We start from the raw sequence: 12714 nt of genomic DNA, 5'->3' as shown, positions 1-12714 counted from the left end.
TAACATCAGCTTCTATAAAATATTACTATTGAAACCTAGGTCACTATGCAAAACGTATAGGTAGTTCCTCAAGAGGAAATACTTCAAACATTAATATAAATAATAATGTTTTAAAGTTTCAAAAGTGTATCCAAGAATTAAAAAAGCTGTGTATACATAATACTTGACTTTCTTTAAGAAAAAAAAAAAATTCATTCCAGGCGGAAGAAAAAAGTCTTCTCTTGAGCATATATACAAAGGTTAAGAAATATTAGTAGATTATTTATACATGTTGGTTTCCATTTTCTATCATAAAATTTAAAAAGTCAAGACAAATTAAAAATTGTCCCACTTCATATGAATTATATATTGAAATATGCCTGAAAGAAAAGATTTTAAAGTAAGCACACAATAAAATTAATACAGCAGGCCTCCTATTTCTGTGAATTTGTTGAAGCAGGAAGGGAATATAAGAAGGAGAAGAAGAAAAAGAGGAGGAAGAGGAGAAGGGAGGGAGGAAGAGGAAGCTGCCAAATTTATAATGCTGAAAGAACAACTTTACAAGCTCCAAAGTTCACATTTGGTTATGTTGTAAACATCAAAACCAAACTGTAGTAAGTCACCTCATAGAGTTTTTTGTCAATGATTGACTGACAGTCTTTGAACAGACCCTTAAAAGACCAATCAAATTTCAGAATGATTCATCATGGCATGAGGCAAACCTGTAAGGTGGACTTAGCCTTTTAAATTACATGGTATGTTACTATCAATACAAGCATATCCATTATATGTCTCTAAATTTTGCCTATAGGCTAGAAAATAATAGGCAGCAAAAGCTTTTAAGAAATACACATTTGTACAAGTTCCATTTTCTTTTCTCATTGATACTGTATCTCCTGCTCTAAAACGGGTGGTTTTGATGACACAAATTACACCAAAACTCACTATCTTCCCCCAATCTTACATATCAAATCCCAGAATAAAAAGTACCTCTCAACGAGTTTTAAAGCTTCTTTCTCCCTTTTGTTAATTTTCTTAAAAAATAGGCCCCAATAAGAGAAAAACACATTCTCTCTATTCCATAGTTATTTGCAAATACTGTATTAGTGAAAAAAGCCAGACAGTGCTGTTTTTTAAGTCCAGATCAATAAACATCACCCAGTGTAAAAACCACACCACCTTATCCATAATGCTTGGACTCAAGGAGCTAGCAAAAGATTTGTAGAGTAAAACCTCCACAAAGGATATTACTCTGGGTGAGATTTGGTATATATGTGTTAATAAATTTTTTGTCAACTGGCCTTTAGGATTACTCTTCTGTCTGAATTTTGGTTTTGTTTTCTCTCTGTTCCTCCCCCATGGGGTTGAACCTAGAAATAGCATCGCTCTTGAGCTCGTTAGTTTGACAAACTGGCCTAAGTGTGCAGAGGCAATGGGTACCTCCAACACAGAAGCATTTATGAGTCTCCGGGGGATTCTGAGAAACACCAGAAAGTGTTGAGGTACTGAATCACAGCCAACTATTCTGAATCTTTAATTTTTTTTCTATGAGGATGTCAGCATTAAAATATAGAACATGCTTTTCCCACTTGGCTTCCATTATTTGTAAAGCATTCAAGAGTTTCTAGGCTAGAATTACCTCCATCCCCAGGCAGGAGGGCAGGCAAAAACTCCAAGGAGACTTAACAGTTCCTCTGCTGGTCTTCTTTTACATTTTCGACCCAACAACATAATAAAAATGACTAAATACTAAACCTGAGTGCTGTGCTTCTAAATCCATCATATTTTTTATCATATTTATCCATGCAGTGTTCTCACCTTTGGTGCTTCAGATAATGCAAGTTGAAATAAATTTCAAAAGATAACTAGTTAGTTTTCAGATACGACACACCTATCACCCAAATAACCAGGCAATTATGACATAGCAAACCTTACGGATAAATGATTTGTTTTAAAGGTGGTTTAGGTTACACTTAAAAATTAAAGTTCACATCAAAGGCAGGAAAAACAAGAAACAGTGTTTGTAAATAAGAATTTGAAACTGAAATTTGGGCAGAGGCAGTATTTTTGCTTGGCTGATTTTGGTTTTTAATTACATACGTTTAGTATTTATGCAATAATACCTCAGACAACTACTGGGGAAAAAAGAGGGATTGCAACTTTATTGTCTCAAATCTTAACTTTACCTGTCTTAGTTTATGGACTACATCAGCAGTTTTAAATACATCAGCCCAACAATTCCACATTGTGATATATATCCACATACAAATAAGCAAAAATATAGGTGCAAAGATGTTGAATGTATCATATTATATTAACAAACTGCAGACAACTGTCCATCATTAGGGAATGGCTAATAAATTTTAATCAGAATCATAAAATCAGGATATAGAATACTTTGCAGCCATTTTTGAAAAATTGATAAGGGCCAGTCTCCGTGGCTCACACCTGAAATCTCAGCACTTTGGGAGGCCAAGGAAAGAGGATTAGTTGAGGCCAGGAATTTGAGACCAGCCTGGGCAACATAGTGAGACTTTATCTCTACAAAAAATAAAGAGAATTATCCTGATGTGGTAGCACACGCCTATGCTACTAGCTACCCAGGAGGCTGAGGTGGGAGGATTGCTTGAGCTCAGGAGTTTGAAGTTTCAGTGAGCAATGATCACACCACTGCACTCCAGGCTGGGCAACAGAGCAAGACTCTGTCTCTAAAAAACAAAGAAAGAAAAAAATTATAGACCTGCATATAATGAAGTGGAAGTTTATCCATGACATATTTTTTAAGAAAAAAATGTGTTAATCTTTGTGGGTACATATTAGTTGTACATATTTATGGATCACATGAGATGTTCTGATATCAGCATGCAATGTGATACCCATGACACACTGTTGAATGAAAAAGTATTCAGCATTTAGTAAGTATGTTAAGATGACAGGCAAAAATAAGTACTCATAGATATATCTGAGCATTGTTTGCATTCTTATAAAAAGAATATATTCATTTATTCACTATATTACTTATTTTTTTAGACAAGGTCTTACTCTGTTGCCCAGGCTGGTGTGGAACCCAGTGGAGGCTCACTGCAACCTTGACCTCCTGGGCTCAGGTGATCCTCCCATCTCAGCCTCCCGAGTAACTGGGACCACATAGCAGCAGTCCATAACCTTTTTGGTAGAAGGGATCGGTTTTATGGAAGGCAATTTTTCCATGGACAGGGCAGTGAGGGTGGGAAGGGTAGTGGAGAGGCTTTCAGGATGAAACTTCCACCTCCGATCATCAGGCATTAGATTCTCACAAGGAGTGCACAACCTAGATCCTTTCCATGCATAACTCACAATAGGGTTCGTGCTCCTGTGAGAACTATAAGATCTACTGCTGCCACTGACCTGACACAAGGTGGAGCTCAGGCGAATTGCTCACTTGCCTGCTGCTCACCTCCTGCTGTGTGACCTGGGTTTTTAACAGGCCATGGACCGGGACCCCTGGCTTATGGAATATAAATATAATAAATATAAACATATGGACCAGGTCTGTTTTATTGAGACATAAGGACTATAGTTAATTATTAAGTATAGTTATACAATATAATACAACATTATAGTGTGTTATATTCAGGATTTTTGCTAACTGAAAAGATTTTAGCTGCTCTTGCCACACACAAAAAAAATAATGTGTAACTATATGAGATAGTGGATATGGTAATTTACCTCACTATCGTAGCCATTTAACTATCTATGCATATCCCACTCATAACATCATAATATATACCTTAAATATGTACAATAAAATTTATTTTTTTAAAAAAGGCAGACCAGGCGCAGTGGCTCATGCCTGTAATCCCAGCACTTTGGGAGGCTGACGTGGGCGGATCACGAGGTCAGGAGATCAAGACCATCCTGGCCAACATGGTGAAACCCTGTCTCTACTAAAAATACAAAAAATACAAAACTTAGCCGGGCATGGTGGTGTGTGCCTGTAATCCCAGCTACCCGGGAGGCTGAGGCAGAATCACTTGAACCAAAGAGTTGGAGGTTACAGTGAGTCAAGATCGTGGCACTGCACTCCAGCTTGGTAAGAGTGAGACTGTCTGAATTAAAAAAAAAAAAAAAAACAGAAGCAATAACGAGGAAAAGGGAAATTGATGTTCCCTTACCACACTGAAGGACTAAACTCTGTGCATGAGGAAGATGTCCCTCTTAGAGGGAGCAGAGGCAGGTTTAGGACTAGTCCATATAGTCTTTGAAACCAGAAAAACTGTCATTTCAAAGAAATACCTCAAAAGAGGTTGTATTAACCCATTTTCACACTGCTGATAAAGTCATACCCCCAACTGGGCAATTTACAAAAGAAAGAGGTTTCATAGAGCTTACATTTCCACATGGCTGGGGAGCCTCATAATCATGGTGGAAGGCAAGGAGGAGCAAGTCACATCTTATGTGGATGGCAGCAGGCAAAAAGATTTTGTGCAGGGGACCTCCTTTTTTTAAAACCATCAGCTCTCATTCACTATCACGAGAACAGTGCAGGAAAGACCCACCCCATAATTCAATCACCTTCCACCAGGTTCCTCCCATGACATGTGGGAATTGTGGGAGTTACAATTCAAGATGAGATTTGGGTGAGGACACAGCCAAACCATATCAGAGGTCTTCATTCATTTCCTATTAAACCTTTCTATACAGATGAAAACTTTTGTCATGAAAGTGTGGTATTCTGTAACATTAAAATATTTTCCTTGTTTGAGCAATTCCCCTTCTATGCATCAGCCCAACAGATGCCCTCATACATGAGTGTAAAGGTGGACATTCCAGAATGATTGCTGGTGCACAGTCTGTAACAGCAAAGCACTGGAGACAGGTAAATGCCCATCAGTAAGGGGCCGGCCACATCCTTGTGGTATGTTCTGACCATGAAATGCACAGCAGGTGGATGGGCACGCTGGCTCACGTCTGTACTCTCAGAACTTTGGGAGGCCGAGGCGGGCGGATCACGAGGTTGGGAGTTTGAGACCAGCCTGGCCAATATGGTAAAACCCCGTCTCTACTAAAAATACAAAAAAAAAAAAAAATGAGCCAGGCACTGTGGCACGTGCCTGAAATCCCAGCTACTCAGGAGGCTGAGACAGGAGAATTGTTTAAACCCAGGAGACAGAGGTTACAGTGAGCCGACATTGCACCACTGCACTCCAGCCTGGGTGACAGAGCGAGATTCCGTCTCAGATAAAAAAGAAAGAAATGCATAGCAGCCAAAATTATAATAAACGAGAACCTGCTGCTGCACCCGCACAGTTTGCCTTAAGCACTCACCCTAGTACCAAGTCCCACATTCCAGAAAAGAGAAATGAGGGTGGAAGAGAAAGAGGAAGGAGAGAGGTGGAAGAGAGAGATCAGCACTCAGAGGCAGCCTGGAAGAGAGGGAAGTGGATTGCCCAGAACATTTCTGGAAACTGGAGGTTAGCTGGCCCCTGTAAATATAGGCAGGCTGTGTGCTAACAGGGGATTAGGGAGGGATCCTGAGAACATGCCTGGGTCTACAGGTTCGGCAAACAGTCACATTTAACAGCTCTAATAGTCTTGTGCCTCCTCGAACTTTGCTAAAATCACACTGAAAGTTGTACCCTGTAATTTCTTACTATACTACAACAGAGAAGAGACTGCCAGAGCCCCCACCCAAACCCACTTATGTCCACAGTGCTTGTCAGTGAATCCACCGCCAATTAAAGAATGCTATGGAAATACTATATATGGAAATTTATGTATGTAAAAGTTATAAACAAAGCACAATTAAAAGAAAAAACTAGAAAAAGGCAGTCAGCTCATCTCTTCCTGCCATCTGAGATGATGGCAGAAGGACACCATCAAAAATGTTCAGCCAAAATGGGGAAGGATTCTCTGAGGATGCATATATAAGATAATATTTAAAGAATGAAAAGAAGCAGGTGCACTTTCTATTTTTAGCTAGATATATAGCCTGGCAAACTAAATTAGAAGATGGTGCAATCCTATTCACAACAAAAAGAAAACCTACTCAAAAGAACCCACAACTTTTTTATAAACAGAAAATTCTGATGATATTTCCATTGATATTTTCTAGCCATTGGCTTATAATATGAGATAGAGTATGGAATTTCCCTAAAAGTCATTGGCCACCAAGTAACAAATTCTGCCAAAAAGGAAACCCCCAAAGAATACATTTCAGAGGAAAAGTAAACCTCTCTTTAGATGTTGAGCTTCAGCTCTGACAATATACTTAATATTTTCTGCATACTTTCCCCAAATTAATAATTATACATATTAGAAAGGAAGCAGACAAATTACAATTCTGACATAATTAATTTGACATTTATTCATTGCTGTAGAAGTATTATTGTCACATAGTCATACTTTAATGTGCACATGTCAATAAGGCTGGCCAAAGATGGGGATTTTAAATAGTTTCCAAAAGCAACACAATTAATTTTGGTGATTGTTGCATAAACATTGCATTAAGTGTCAAAGTAACACATTGAAGGAATTCAAATGGCTTCATAAAATCGAAGGGAAAGAGAGTCATAATTACACATATCAGAGAATGATTAACTATTCTTTTAACAGAATTCCTTTGCTGAAGATTAATGAACATTGGTTTTTGCCAGAATGTTCCGTAATGTACATCACTGCTGAGAAAGGAGATAAATATCATTCTATTTTAATAGTTATGTGTTTATTTTAATGTCTCTTAGAAATAAATATTTCTAGCATTTGAAGCCTGAGGTGCCACCAATACTATTGCTTACGATGAACTTTGTTTTAAAAAGAAATTCATATAAATAAAACATCACTAAGTCATTGTACAGCATTACATAGATCATAACAGGCACTGTCAGTATACCGCCATCTCTCTTTGCATCTCTTTCCCGTTTTTCTGCACGTAGACTCCCAGTGTGCTTCTCCGCCCAGCAGCCAAGTACCTGCGGCTTATTGCCCATCTTAAGCTGCTGAGGCCAGTTTTGCCTGGGATCAGGGAGAGCTAGAAATGCCTTAACCAATGTCCTTATCTAGTGACTTATGTGTGCAAGAACATAAACCAGCACCGTCCAATAGAAATATTGTGCCATCCCAGGAGAACTGCTTGAACCCAGGAGTCAAGAGTTTGCAGTGAGCAAGATCATGCCATTGTATTCCAGCCTGGGTGACAAAAGCGAAACTCGGAAGGGGAGGGGCGGGGAAGGGAGGGGAGGGGCGGGGAGGGGAGGAGAGGGGCGGGGAGGGGAGGGGCGGGGAGGGGAGGGGCGGGGAGGGGCGGGGAGGGGAGGGGCGGGGAGGGGAAGGAGAAAGAAAGCAAGTAGCATCCACCAGTGTAACTGTAAATTTTCTAGCAGCTAGATTTTTAAGGAAAAAAAAAAAATAATAAACAGGTAAAATAAGTTTTATTATACATTTTATTAAACCACGATAGTCCAAATATTATTTCAACATGTAACCAATATTAAAAATTACCAGTGAGAAAGTTTACTTTTTTGTACTAAGTCTTCAAAATCTAGTGCATGTTTCATACTTACAACATACTGACTTTGGACTGGCCACATTTCAAGGGCTCAATGGCCACATGTGGCTAGGGGTTGCTATCTTGAACAGTACAATCCTAGACAGCTGCTATGGACTGACTGAGCCCCCACTAAACTCATACATTGAAGCCTTAATCCCCTTGTGATGGTATCTGATGGGTGAGGGGACTGGGAGGAAACTAGGTCATGATGCTAAAACTCTCATGAATGGGATTAGTGCCCCTATAAGAGGCATGATAAAGATGATCTCTGTCTCCACCATGTGAGAATAAAGGAAAATGGTCTTCACCAGTAACCAATTGGGCCAGTGCCATGATCATGGATATTCCAGTCTCCAGAACTGTGACAAATAAATTTCTGTTATTTAAGTCCCCTAGTCAGTGGGATTTTTTTTTTAACAGCAACCTGAACTAAAACATTAGCTTGAGTATGCCCTATACTGTCCACAGAGCTCCTAGGGGGATTCAACAAATGTTACCCTCCATGGGATTTTGCCAGATACTCCATCCTTCCTTGGCTTCTTTCCCTGTCGCAAATCCCCACTCCCCACTGGCTTCCCTGGGATTACGTCCTCCTAAACCGCTTTCACACACAATCTTTGTCTTAGGCTTTGCTTCTAAGGAACTCAACCCAAAACACGGGTATAGAAAAGAAATGTGAAAGTAATAAGCAAGTAATTTTTAGGTAATAATTATTTCTGTAGTCATTTATCAATACTTGTGGATCCAAGATTGCCTTAAAAATTATCTGTGCCTGGTGCAGCGGTTCATGTCTGTAATCCTGGTATTTGGGGAGACTGAGGTGGATGGATTGCTTGAGCCCAGGAGTTTGAGGCCAGCCTGGGCAACATGGTGATACCCTGTATTTGCAAAAACTACAAAAATTAGCCAGGCATGGTGACATGCGCCTGTAGTCCCAGCTGCTCAGGAGGCTGAGGTGGGAGGATCAAGTAAGCTTAGGCGATCAAGACTGTAGGGAGCTGTGATTGCACTACTGCATTCCAGCCTAAGCAACAGAGTGAGATCCTGTCTCCAAAAACAAAAACAAAAACAAATGACCCAGTCTCCAAAAAAAAAAAATGACTTCAGTATTTAGTGGTTTCATTGGCATCAGACTCAAATTTTTCATCATGTGTATCTTTGAACTTTACCTATAATTAGAATTACTTACTCGGGCTCTGTCCCTAAACCAGCTATTGGTCTTGGAGAAGTTACTTTCCCTGGCCTTGTTTTTTAATAAAGTGACAGCCTTGCTTCTCTATGTACTCCACGACTCACTGCATCAGCATCTGTTGGGAGCTTGTTAGAAATGCAGGACCCCACAGCTACTAAATGAGAATCTACACTTGAACATGATCCTCAAATGATTTATATATTCAGTACAGTTTGGAAAGCACTGGTCTCTAGCATTTTCTCAGCATCTCTTTGAACATGGCCAGATTTTTAGATTGACTGAAAAAAATCTATGGGAAGAATGTCGAAGAATTTGCAGACATGCTTTTTAACTCCTACAATAGTTTAGTGTCCTTTAAACTCTGCTATTTACTAATTATGTAACTACAACAAGTTACTCAACCTTTTTGTGCCTCAATTTTTCATCTGTAACATGGAAATAATAGAAGTAACTACATCATAGGTTTGAGAATTAAATAAGGGAAATATGGAAAGCCCTTAGAACAACTCAGAAAACATTATTTTATTGAATATATGAATCCCAGTGCATGAAAACTGTTTCTGCAGTTAGAGCTCTTATTCTATATTTATATATTAATAATATTAATATTTATTATTATGGATATATATTATGGATGTTTATATTTAATATTAATGTGGACATGTAATACAAAATCCATATCCCTAATGTCCCTACTTCAATCATGAGCAAAATCATTTATCATCTTGGTAGATTTGCTCACCCCAAAATCACCCAAGGAGACTATGTAAGGTAACATCTGCTGGGTTTATAAAATCAGGGCCTGTTTATTAATATCTATAAGTCAAAAGTCTACTTTTAAATCAACATTCCAGAGAGGAAGTGGGCAACGGGTAGGGGGGTGTATGAGGATTCTCCAATGCTGTTCTCATGATAGTGGGTGAGTTCTCATGAGAGCTGATGGTTTTTAAGTGTTCGGCAAGTTCCTCCTTTGCTCACACTGTTTCCTGCTACTTTGTGAATGAGGTACTTGCTTCTCCTTCAGCTGTGATTGTAAGTTTCCTGAGGCCTCTGAAGCCATGTGTAACTATGAGTCAAAAAACCTCTTTCCTTTACAAACCACCCAGTTTCGGGTAATATATATATATATATATATATATATATATATTTTTTTTTTTTTTTTTTTTTTTTTTTTTTGAGATGGAGTCTTGCTCTGTCACCCAGGCTGGAGTACAGTGGCGGCTCACTGCAACCTCCACCTCCCAAGTTCAAGCGATTCTCCTGTCTCAGCCTCCCAAGTAGCTGGAATTACAGGCACATGCCACCACACCCAGCTAATTTTTTTGTATTTTTAATAGAGACGGGTTTTGCCATGTTGGCCAGGCTGGTCTCAAACTCCTGACCTCAGGTGATCCACCCACCTTGGCCTCCCAAAGTGCTGGGATTACAGGCATGAGCCACTGCACCCGGCCTTCAGGTAGTATTTTTATAGCAGTGTGAGAACGGACTAATATAGTAAATTGGTACCAGGAGTGCAGCACTGCTATAGAGATACCCAAAAATGTGGAAGCGACTTTGGAACTGGGTAACAGGCAGAGGGTGGAACAGTTTGAAGGGCTCAGAAGAAGACAGAAAGATGTGAGAAAGTTTGTAATTTCCTAGTCTTGTTGAATGGTTCTGACCAAAATGCTATTAGTGATATGGACAATGAAGTCCAGACTGAGATGGTCTCAGATGGAGATGAGGAAGTTGTTGGGAACTGGAGTAAAGGTCACTCTTGCTATGCTTTAGCAAAGAGACTGGTGGCATTTTGCCCCTGCCCTGGAGATCTGTGGAACTTTGAACTTGAGAGAAATGATCTGAGATTGGAACTTATGTTTAAAATGGAAGCAAAGCATAAAAGTTTAGAAAAATTGCAGCCTGGTGATGCAATAGAAAAGAAAAACTCATTTTCTGGGGAGAAATTCAAGCTGGCTGCAGAAATTTGCAAAAATAACAAGGAGCCAAATGTTACCTGCCAATACAATGGAGAAAACGTCTTCAAGGCATGTTAGAGGTCTTCATGGCAGACCCTCCCAGCACAGGCCTAAGATCTAGGAGGAAAAAATGGTTTTGTGGGCCAGGCCCAGGGCCTTGCTGCTTTGAGCATTCTCGGGACTCGGTGCCCTGCATCCCAGCTGTGGCTAAAAGGGCCAATGTAGAGCTCAGGCCATTGCTTCAGAGGGTGCAAACCCCAAGCCTTGGTGGCTTCCACATGGTATTGGACCTGTGAGTGCACAAAAGTCAAGAATTGAGGTTTGGGAACCTCTTAGATTTCAGAGGATGTATGGAAATGCCTGAATGTCCAGGCAGAAGTTTGCTGCAGGTGTGGAGCCCTCATGGAGAACCTCCACTAGAGTAATGAGGAAGGGAAATGTGAGGTTGGAGCCCTCACACAGAGTCCCCACTGGGGTACTGCCTAGTGGAGCTGTGAGAAGAGGGCCACTGTCCTACAGACCCCAGAATGGCAGATCCACTGACAGCTTGCACCATGCACCTGGAAAAGCCACAGACACTCAATGTCAGCCCATGAAAGCAGCTGGGAGGGGGACTGTACTCTGCAAAGCCACAGAGGTGGAGCTGCCCAAGACCATGGGAGCTTTAAGATGTAATGACTTCCCTGCTGGATTTCGGACTTGCATGCAGCCTGTAGCCCCTTTGTTTTGGCCAATGTATCCCCTTTGGAATGGGAACATTTATCCAATGCCTGTACCCCCATTGCTCTTGCAAGTAACTAACTTCCTTTTGATTATGCAGGCTCCAAGGTGAAAGGAACTTGCCTTGTCTCAGATGAGACTTTGGACTTGGACTTTTGGTTTAATGCTGGAATGAGTTAAGACTTTGGGGGACTGTTGGGAAAGCATGATTATGTTTTGAAATATGAGAACATGAGATTTGGGAGGAGCCAGGGCAAAACAATATGGTTTGGCTGTGTCCCCACCCAAATCTCATCTTGAATTGTAATCCCCATCATCCCCATACATCGAGGGAGGAAGCCGATGGGAGGTGATTGGATCATTGGAGCAGTTTCCCCCATGCTGTTCTTGTGATAGTGAGTGAGTTTTCACAAGACCTGATGGTTTTATAAGTGTTTGGCAAGTTCTTGCTTAGTTTCCCCCATGCTGTTCTTGTGATAGTGAGTGAGTTTTCACAAGACCTGATGGTTTTATAAGTGTTTGGCAAGTTCTTGCTTAGCTCACACTCTTCCCAGCCACCTTATGAAGAAGGTACTTGCTTCTCCTTCTGTCATGACTGGAAGTTTCCTGAGTTCTTCCCAGTCATGGGAAACTGTGAGTCAATCAAACCTCTTTCCTTTATAAATTACCCAGTCTCAGGTAGTAGTTTTATAGCAGAGTGAGAATGGACTAATACAATACCCAAATGATAGAATCAGATCCAGTAAGCTCCCTGAGACCTGGAGAAGAATGTAAAGTTTCCAAAGCAAAAACCTTTGGCTACACACAAAAATCATCTGGCCTAAACTGTTGCCCTCATTCTCACCAAATCATCTCCCACACGCTGTCCCAGAACCGTTTCATTGTGGCTGGTCAGGATCACCGTGGGTGTGCATTTAAAAGGCAGATTCCTCGGTCCCACTCTGACCTTCTCAATCAAAATTCAAGAGGAGCTCTGAGGCAGGAGAATTGCGTGACTGAGGCAGGAGAATCACTTGAACCCAGGAGGTGGAGGTTGCAGTGAGCCGAGATCGTGCCACTGCACTCCAGCCTGGATGACAGAGCAAAACTCCATGTCAAAAAAAAAAAAAAAAAAAAAAAAAAAAACGATAATCAAAAATAAGAGGAGTTGGCCAGGAGTCCTGATGTAGGTGGTTTGTGGGCTGCTCTGGACAGACTCAACAGCACGTTGTGCCTCTCTAGTTCACAGTCTGGGGAAAGGTCTATCCTATCGCCACTGGGTGTGGCTATATGTTTTTGCTGTGAAGATTAAATGAGTCAATGTATATAAAACCCTTATAACGGTGCGGGCCAGGTGCGGT

Source organism: Macaca mulatta, chromosome 10, assembly GCF_049350105.2.
Source record: "Macaca mulatta isolate MMU2019108-1 chromosome 10, T2T-MMU8v2.0, whole genome shotgun sequence".
NCBI lineage: Eukaryota > Metazoa > Chordata > Mammalia > Primates > Cercopithecidae > Macaca > Macaca mulatta.
This window is presented reverse-complemented; position numbering follows the sequence as displayed.